Raw genomic sequence first — 10,541 nt, 5'->3', positions numbered from 1 at the left:
AAAAAAACAAAGCCAGCATTATCACTCTACCTGAGTTCAAATTATATTATAAAGTAACAATAATCAAAATGGCATGATATTGGCAGTAAAACAGACACCTAGACCAATGGAACAGAATTAAGAGTCCAGAAATAAACCCCTGTATATATGGGCAAATAATTTTTAACAAATGATCCAGAAACATAAAATGGAGAAAGGAAATCCTCTTCAATAAATGGTTCTGGGAAAACTGGAAAGCCACATGCAAAAGAATGAAAGTACACTGCTATCTGTCACCATATACCAAAATTAACTCAAAATGGATCAAAGACCTGAATATAAGACCTGAAACAATAAATTACATAGAAGAAAACATAGATACCAAACTCATGGATCTTGGAATTGGAGAGGACTTTGTAAATTTTACCTCAAAGGAAAGGAAGTAAAAGTAAAAATAAATACATGAGACTATATCAAATTAAAAAGCTTCTATACAGCAAATGAAAGCATCAACAAGACAAAGAGGCAACCATCCGAATGGGAGAAGATATTTGCAATAATGCCTTCGATAAATGCCTAATATCTGAAATATATGTAGAACTCACACAACTCAACAATAAAAAACAAATAATCCTATTAAAAAAATGGGCAGTGGATCTGAACAAACACTTCTCCCAAGAAGACATACAAATGGCCAACTGACATAAAAAGATGCTCAACTTCACTAGGTACTAGGGAAATGCAAATCAAAACCACAATAAGATTCCATCTCACACCTGTTAGAATGGCTATCATCAACAGGACATGTAATAACAAGTGCTGGAGAGGTTGTGGGAAAAAAGGAACCTTCATACAGTGCTGGCGGAAATATAAATTGGTATAGCCACTATGGAAAACAGTATGGAGGTTCCTCAAAAAATTAAGAATAGAATACCCATATGATCTAACATTCATTCTTCTGGATATTTACTAAAAAAAAAAAACTTGAAAACATTTGTTCGCAAAGATATATGCACCCCAATGTTCATAGCAGCATTATTCACAGTGGCCAAGTCATGAAAATAGCCGAAGTTTCCTTTGATAGACGATTGGATAAAGATGTACGTATATACAATGGAATATTTGAGCCATAAGAAAAGATAAAATACTGCCATTTGCAACAACATGCATGGATCTTGAGATTATCATGCTAAGAGAAATAAATACAGTTTAAAGAAAGAAGAGTACTTTATTTTCCCATTCCTTGAATTTGGGTTATTCTTTGACTGTCTTTGATCAATAGAATATGGCTGAACTAATGTGCCTATTCCCAGCCTGGGTCTTGAGAAGTCTTGCACACTTCTCCCAGAACCCTTGTTCTCTCTCAGAACCCTGTCCAGCTAGCAGTTTGGAATAGCACTCTCAACGATGACAGGATGTAGCCTAGTTGTTAATGTTTGCTTCACTTGCAGTAAGCTTAATTTAAGAAGGAAAACTACCTAGCTGACCTGCTGCTGACTAAAATGTGTTAGTTATCCCTGCCAGGACCAGAACACTCTAGTTTGAGTTCAAACAAAATTGTTAATAAATAAAATCATGAGCTAAATAAATAGTTGTTGTTTCAAACCACTAAATTTGGGGATGGTTTATTATACAGTAGAAGCTGATTGTGGCATTATATAAAATGTAGTTTGTTATTGTCCCAAAATACATTCATTCATTTGCTCACTCATTCAAGTAATATGAATAAGCACTTCTATGTGCCAGCAGTAGACACAACAAAAACAGTATCTCTAACTTTCCTAACCTAGTGGAGAGAGACAGGAAATAAACAACATAAAATTAAAATATATAATATTCTAGGTGGTAATAAGTATAGAGGGAAAAAATAAAGTTTACAATTTTTTATCAGATGGCCAGAGAAAGCCTAAGTTGACTGTTGAATAAAGACATGGATGAAGTATGGGAGTAAGTTTTGTAGATATTTAGATGAAGAGCTTCCCAGGTAGAAAAAATAATAAGTGCAAAGCCATTAAGCAGATCTGTACCTGGTGTATGTTTTTGGAAACAGTTGGAGTACAGTGAGAAATGAGGAGAGTAGTAGGAGATGATGTCAGATAGATAACAGGGAGATAGATTCTGTATCGATTTACTTTGGCTTTTACTTGGAGTAGTATTAGAAGCCTTTCAAAATTTTGTTGTTGTTGTTGTTGTTGTTGTTTTAAATTTTCTCTTCATTCATTGGACGACTCTGAAGTAAGGTTATGACATGAGCTGGCTTTGGTTTTAACAGGATCATTCAGACTGCTGTGTTGAGAAAAGATGGAAAGGAGACAAAGATGGAAGCTGGCAGATCAGTTAGAATGCTAAAGCAATAATAAAAGACCAGAGTACAGGCAGTGGAGGTGATGAAAGATGGTAAGATTCTGGATATTCTGTATTTTGAAAGTAGGGCAGAGAGAATTTGCTTGCTGATGGATTTGGATTTGGTGTGTGAAGGAAACAGACAAATCTAAGGATATGGTCTAAGAAACTAGAAGAATTGCTTCACCAATAACTGAAATGAGGAAAACTTCTGAAATAGCAGATTTACAGTAGTATATCAAGACATCAATTTTGAATATGTTGAGTTTGAGATTGCCTATTAAATATTCAGGTAAGGACATAAAATACACAGCTGACTATATTAGCCTGAATTTCAGACAAGATATCTAGGCTGGAGATACTCATTTGGGATTTATTCTATAGGAGAAGAAAACCAAGTACCGAGCCCTCTGGCACTTCAGTGTCTTAAGATCTGCGTGATAAGAAGGAATAAGCAGAGGATATGGAAGAGTAGACAGTGAGGTAGGAAAAAAGTTAAAAGTGTATGGCATCCTGAAAATAATTCAAAGAACTGAACTTGGAGGAGGATGGACTACCAACTATGTCAAATGCTGCTGAAAGGTCAATTAGCATGAGCACTGAGTATTGATCATTGAATTTAGCAATATGGACCTTTTTGGTTACCTTAACACAAACTATTTAATGAACAGATCATAGCAAAACCTGCCTAAAGTGGATTCAAGATAAAAAGAAAATAAACTAGAAATGGCTGGTATGCCTCACACTTTTAAGGAGTTTTGCGATAAAAAGAAAGAGAAACATTAGGCATAGTTGGAATAGAAAAAATGGTATCAGGATATTCTTCATCTCTCTCTCTCTCTCTCTCTCTCTCTCTCCTCCTCCTCCCTTTTCTCCTCAAGTTTAAATATTAGTAAAAAAAATCCAGTAGAAAGAGAGAGAAAAATTGGCGATAGAGGAAACATGACACTCAGGCTCTACTCTGTAATAAAACTGCAAAAACAAAAAACCTTCTTTTCTTCACTACAAATTTTCTTACTTTCACTCAAGATTGAATAGCCAAGGGGTGAAGTGAGAATAAAGTGATTATTCTAGTATAGTAATAGGAGAATTGCATTTCTGTTTAGGTCAAAATGGCCAATAGCAACTTTGTGTTTCAACTGTCCATATGTATAAAGAGGGATAAAAAGTAAAAAAAAAAAAGGAGGGAAGAAAAGAAAATGAGCTCTCTGTTTTCCTTGCCCCTCACACACTGGATTTTCATCCTACATGGCAGTTGCAGCATATATGTGTTACTGGAGAGTGGGGATCCTCTTGCGGTGCATTGTCCAAGTTCTTGATGTCTTGAACAAAGAATTGAGCAAGATACCAAAATATAGCAGATAATAAAAGCTTTTTTAGAAGGGAAAATACACTTCCAGATGTGGAAACAGGCCCGAGCAAGAAAAGCATGGCTCAAAAGGACTGGTAACATGCCTTTAAGGTTTTTATCCCTATTTGCTGAGGGTGGTTACTTTTCTTAGAGGGGTGGGCTTCCTTAATTGACAACTAAGATTGACAGGACTCAGTGATTCATAATTTGCTTTCTGCGCATGTTCGTTCTCAGAATTAAGTCTGTTATAATGATATTAATGAACTTCTGGGCATATGCATCATATTATAATGATGGTATAATGAGGCTCAGGTAAATTGAAGATTGTTGAGGTCTTTATTGTGCATGTGCGAGTGACTGGCTGAAACTAGTACTCAATTTTCTGCTTACTTGTTTCTTTCTATGAGTTACTTTTAGCCCAAAAATGTCTTCTGGCTTGCTTAATTGTGGGCAGACTAGGGTGGACCCCTTCTAGGATAGGATGACCTAGTGTCATTTCAGGCAGACCTGAAACCCCATAACTAACTTTCCTGCCTAAGTCTTTTCTAAGAGCCATGAACCCCTTAGTATTAGTATGGATGTGGAAGGATGGCAGGTCTCTTATTCTGTATCTACTTCCTGCTGAGAAGGGTTGTAGTCCCTGCCTATTGGGGTTTCATAGAGCTATTATTTTTTCTGCCTTAGTCAGGGTGGGATCTTGGGTTTCCCGCTGAAGTGCCGCCTCAGTCCCTAGACAATGAAAAAATGCGAACTTGTTATTTCAATCATATATCTATTAATTTATATTATTGATTTGCCTATTAAATGAATAAAGGGAAACAGTCTTGGTTAAAATATTTCTTAAAGAATAAAAAGATCTTTGGCCTAAAGTCCCCTCTCCTCTCAGATGCTAAGAGTCCTGCCTGGCCTAACACCATTTCTGCTAACAATGGGCCAATGACTCTTATCAATAGCCAGAGGGTCTGAGTCACCAGTTTCAGGGCAATTATTTGAGGGAGAAAGCCTTTTTCCCAAAGAAAAGAAGAAATAAAACTTAACTAGGTTTACTAAAAAGATTAAGAACTCTGCAAGAGATGTCTCATTTCATTTCCTGCTAAAAGATTAAAAATTTTATAATTATAAAATTTAAAATTTTATAGTGTCCTGTATTCTGTACTCTGGCTGTGTGCTACCTTTAGAGTGTGTGTTTTCTAAGAAGCTATAAATAGCATGGCAAATGATTATATGAATATGCATCTTCATGACTTTATTCCCATTTTTGCTGGTTTTCAGGATTATTAATATGTAATTATAGTCAGCAAATTAATTGAGGCAGTAGGAGCTCACTAGAGCTGCAACAATGCAGAATAATATTATCATTTTATCCAAGTTCCCACAACTGTGCCACGGGACATGAATTGAAACAATAAGCCTGGGCAGTGAGACTGCCAGCCTGTTAATTAGGAAACCAGGATTTTGTTTCTGACTAGCTGACTCACTCTGCCCTCAGCAAGTCATTTTGTCTTCCTTAACATTATCATCATTACAACGGAGATAATGATCCCTACCTCCTTGGATATATTGATGATTATTACATATTCAAAAGCTCAGGAAAAAGAGAGAAAAATGCTATAAAATTCAAGGTATAACAAAGACAGTGTTTCTCTTGAAATAATGGCAGTTTGTTTTCAACTTGTGGATAAAATCCTATTTTTTCCAGAATAGCATCAAGCCAACATAATATAAAACTATTAATTTCAAAATTTTCTCTTTTAGTGGGTGGGTATAAATGTTTAACAAGGGGAACATTGGCCTAGAAAGATATGCCTCTTTTTGTTTTGTCAAGGAGATGTCAGCCAACTACATGGAAAATGATTCACAACACAGGAAAAGAACTTTGGGGCATTACGTTTCTTATGAGAAGTTAATTGTTAATCGACTCTAAATATCACCACAAACCATAAGCTTCATTTTAATTAAATTTATTTCTCCACAGTTCTACAGAACACAGACATGTCAGGTCAGAGAGAAAAAGAAAACTGCCATCCAGTAGACCCAGGCCATTGAATCCACTTCTGAGCCTTTCATCAATTCATGGGTAATTTCCTTTAAAATAAAAAGGAAATATGCCATTCATTAAAGGTATTTCAGTTTATTCCTTAATTCATTAATTAAACACTTTTTGAACACTACTATGTATCAAGCATAGTGCTGAAGACAGATCAGTAAAATAGACATGGCCTTGTCCTCATAGAGTTTACCAAACTAGCAAACAGAAGAAATGAACTAAATTTATGAGTATATTTCCATGTGGAAGAAAGAAAAATAAACATTTATGACTTAGCAGAGGTGGTAGTTAGGATCATTGTTCTTAATTACTCCCTGGCCCTTCTTTGTGAGAGGAGTTTATATACCTGGTCATTCTCATGTGATTTGCTATACTTTTTGTGTGGAAGAAGTATACTTCCTTGACTTGTTGATATCAGGTTAGGCCATGTGATTTGCTGTTTTGCTTTGCCTAAACAAATATGAACACAATTGACAGTACAAGTTCTAAGGAAAAGCTCTGAAAGTCATAATGTGGTTTTATTAGCTCTCTTGCTCCGCTCCCACTCTGCCAGGAGCATAGTAGGTCCAGATTGGAGTCCGCTTCTCAGCCTGGATCCAGGACGGCATAAGTCATGTGGAACAACACCAGAGCTACTGCAAATTTTCAGCTAACATGTAATGTAATTGAGGAAAAAATTTGTCATTGTAGACCACTGATATTCTTGGGTTATCTGTTACCACAATAAAGCTAACTAATACAGAGCTTTGCATTCTTAAAGCTGACCAGTTACAAATGGTTAGGGAATTTAGATCTACACAGAAGAACACCCTTCTCCCATTTCTGTCTCTAGTTGGATCAGGTCACTTTCACAAAATGAAATGAGAAGCATCTCAACTCAATTTTAGTTTCTTTCCAAGAACTAGTAGATGGTAAATTCATTATGAGACGATACAGGGCATCACTCATTTGTTTTCTAATTCAAAGATTTGTATTTTTTTAAAAAGTGAAATAACCTTCATATTGAAGAGAAAAACATGTTGAATTATGAGTGGTGTAGTTTGATAATACATCTCTTTTTTATAAAACGAATTGTCAAGAAGCAAAATCCATGCTGGTTTGTAACCAATGAGCCATTTCAACAGTGGTAGTGTAATCCGAAATAAGAAGGTAAACATCGAGGCAGTAAAACGAAGAATAGATCTTATGTGTGTTATAATAAAATTTATTTATTTTTCTTTCTACAGCATTCCTTGTGAAGTAAAATGTATTTTAGGCCTAGAAGTAAAAACTATTGTATTATAACATTTTTCTGGATTGATCCTTATTAAAGAGTATCATAGAACATTATTAATTGTTAGAACTGGAAAAAACTTTAGAGATTGTTTAGTTCAATCTTCTCATGCAATGGTAAAATAAATTGGTGGGTGTGGGGGGCAGGGGCAGAAATTAAGTTGCCTAACTTAAAGTTGCACGGTGGTCTATGATAAAGCTGGGATTCTAGAACCATGCCTGCCGATTCCAAGACTATGTTTCCTCTCATTGTACTGTCTCATACTTGAGAGCATATAAAAAATAGAAGTACTATATGTCAGTATTGTACTAAACATTTTAGATACATCCATTGAATTCTCAAAATAGCCCATTTTACCAATGAGTGAACAGATTGATGAGGTTAACTAATGAGCCCAAGAATTCATAGTAAATGGCTGAGTCAGGATTTGAATTCGAGTATTCTGGTTCTAGGATCAGTTTTCTAAGCCACTATATTCTATCGCTTGCTCTACAGGCAAAAAAAAAAAAATCTATATATCTCTCACTCTCTCTCTCTCTCTCTATATATATATCTATCCATCTATCTATCTATCATCTGTATCTATCTATCTATCTATCTATCTATCTATCTATCTATCTATCTATCTATCTATCTATCTACCTATCTATCTAGATAGAGAGAGAGATGAGGTAAAGACAGGATACAGAATTAAGAATCACAAAAAGTTATTTTTAAAAATATTAGCACTTTATAAAAGCATCTGTAGTCTTAAGTTCACCCATAAAATATCATGCAAAATTTAGTAAGCACCTTAGGAGTCCTAAGGACCTAGTTTAAAAGGCTCTGGCCTAGTTACTTCCACTGGGCATTGAGCAATCAATGGCAAATTACATGGAAGTATAAAGGGCAAATTCCGTAGAGCCCACCAGTCCCCTATCCCAGGAGGAGCTGCACTATAAGCATATTCTGAGTGTCACCATCCTATAAATGCTTTCACTACGTAAAACATTCAGTAGGCATTTATAAGAGAGCAGAATTACTAGGTCATGGTAATTTTGTGAAAACTTTGTGAATTCCTTCAGTGCACTCTCTGCCCCTTAGGCTGCATTAGAAGTTGGAGCCTACCTGAAGGGAGATGCTGAAGTCTTAGTCTTAATTCACATTTAGCAAAGGTTTCTACTTCCTGGGGCTCTTTTGCCCAAAGGACATTGCCTAAATACTCACACCATGCCTTGGCATGAAATTTTAATGGAATTTACTCATGGAATGACTCTGCAATTCAGGCAGTTGGAAATGTTTTATTTGACTTGGCCTAAGAATCATTAACACAATTGTGCAGAATAAGTGAAGAAGAAAATGTAGGTTGATGGTAAAACTCTTCAAGTATTCCTTTTTCCCATCATCCAGGTTAGAGTATATCAGAAACTGCCAACCTAGATGACACCATTTCATCACTTGCTTTTGCTGTGTTCTCTGGAGAGCTATATTCAAAGTCTATGACAACAGATGACCCTGCTTCACAACTACCATTGTGCCTGAACAATATACACACAGGTTAGTATGACCGGCACTATACTATAAATTGCATGAAGATGTTGGGTGGTTAAGTTTTAGAGTCTGAAGTACTTGGGTTTAATTATCTGCCCTTTCTCTGATTAATTTTCTGACCATGAGGCAAAACAGTTAACCTTTCTGAGCCTTTGTTTCCTCTTCTGTACAATGGGGGAAGAAATAATACCTACATCCCAAGAAATTGTTCATTAATTCAACAAATATTTGAGAGTTTTATTTTTGCTACATGGACAGATAAACAAAACATATAAATAGGGAAAATGATATACTGTTAAAAGATGAAAATTATATGAAAACATAAATTATAGAACAGGGTAAGTCAATGGGTAGGGCTGGTGTGGGAATTAGGAGCATAGAATTTTTCTTTCAGATAGATGATCAGGGTAGGCCTCAGATGAATAAAGACTTGGACAATGGCTTTTACTCAGAATGAAAATGAGAGCCACTGTGGGGTACTTAGAAGAGAAGTAACACAGTCAACCTTACATTTAAAGAGATAATTATGACTACTATGTTGGAAATAGATTGTAAAGGGACAAGAGGAGAAACAAGTTAATCAGTAAGGATGCTGTCATAGTAAACCGAGAGATGATGGTGGCCCAGAATATCAGAACAGGGTGGTAGTAGTGGATATGGTGAGAAATAGTGAGATTCTAGACAATTTTTATGGGTAATTTTATAGGTCGTTTTATAGTTGAGACATGCCATGTGAGAGGAAAAGATAGGTTAAGGAAGACTCTGAGTGTTTCCACTAAGAATCTAGTAGGATATAATTGCTACCTAACCAGCTGAAGAAGCCTATGGATGGAGCAGGTATATGTGCGAGGAGAAAGATCCACAGTTTAGTTTTGGGGGAATAGAGTTTGAGATGTCTATTAGATACCATTATCAAACAAAAAGAGTTCATCCATCCAGCACAACTAGAGCCAAATACTAAACGCTGAGAATTGCAGTAGAAAAAGATTGGCTATTTTATTATGAATTGCGCCACCCAGGAGAACAGGGAAGCTAATGTTGAAAAGCCCAAACTCTCTGATGGCATGTAGGTTACAGATTATATAGGAAAAAAATCACAAGACACTGTGGGTTAGGAGTTTCCAGTCTTGCTGGGAGATGATTGGTCAGAGGTGAGGTAAGGGAAATAAATAATTTCTTTAGATCTTGAGGACATTTCTGAGGTCTGTTTGTGTCCTTTTGTCTGGTTTCATGGGAAAGTAGCCAGGAGGTTGTTCCACCTTAGGCTCAGGAGTTGAAACATAACTTAGGTCAAGATGTTATCTTTAGCCTGCCAGAGGTCTGGACCTTGTGATCATTAGGTCTGAACTACTGTCTTTTTCTGTTTTGGAGGGGTTGTTGATTATTTGGGGGAAAGGCTAGGCCTCTGAAGGATATCTATCTATCTGTATATCTATCTATTTCTATATATCTATATCTAACTATCTATTGAGAAGGAGAAGGAGAGAGAGGGAGAGAGAGACAGAGGGAGACAGAGAGAGAGAGGGAGGGAGTGGGGAGAGAGGCAATTTCTAGAGCTAGGATTTAAAGTTAAACTTAAAGTCATAAGGACCCTCAGTTTCAACATCCAAGTGGAGAAGTTGAGTAGGCAGTTGGCTTTATGAGTCTAAAATTCAGTAAAGAAGACTGGGTTGAAGTTATAAATTTGGGACGTTGTGACGATTAAGTGACACAATATATAAAGCTCAAAAACAGTATGTGACATAATGAGAACTCAATATATATTAGATTAAGTGTTAATCATAATATCAACAATTATAATTTTTACCACCGACATAGCAAAGTGCTTTGTGCTTAGTACACTCCATATATGTGTATGAAGTAGTCAAAGAGGAGCACTTCAGGCTACTGTGTATGTAGGTAATTTTTGAAAGTGCAACATAGGAAATAACCATAATGTAATTTTTTCATTTAAAAATTAATTATGTAAATTGAATATTTTTAATTTCACAAATATTTATTAAGAAATAACTACAGCG

At 35.8% G+C, this 10,541-nt stretch overlaps 1 long non-coding RNA gene across 3 annotated transcripts in view; it reads left to right on the top strand.

Annotated features, from left to right (window-relative positions):
* Positions 1-4,247: 4,247 nt before the first annotated feature.
* The window catches only part of LOC120600005 (uncharacterized), a 160,818-nt gene continuing 154,524 nt past the window's right edge, over positions 4,248-10,541 (top strand). For all 3 annotated transcript variants that reach the window (XR_005652054.1, XR_005652056.1, XR_005652055.1), the window contains exons 1-2: positions 4,248-5,794; positions 8,383-8,529. This is a non-coding gene — a long non-coding RNA (uncharacterized LOC120600005). The remainder of the gene's footprint in view (positions 5,795-8,382; positions 8,530-10,541) is intronic.

Source organism: Pteropus medius, unplaced genomic scaffold (genome assembly GCF_902729225.1).
Source record: "Pteropus medius unplaced genomic scaffold, Ma_sr-lr_union100, whole genome shotgun sequence".
In the NCBI taxonomy this organism is placed as follows: Eukaryota; Metazoa; Chordata; class Mammalia; order Chiroptera; family Pteropodidae; genus Pteropus; species Pteropus medius.
Note: the sequence above shows the minus strand (reverse complement) of the source record. Positions and strands in the feature narration are given on the sequence as shown.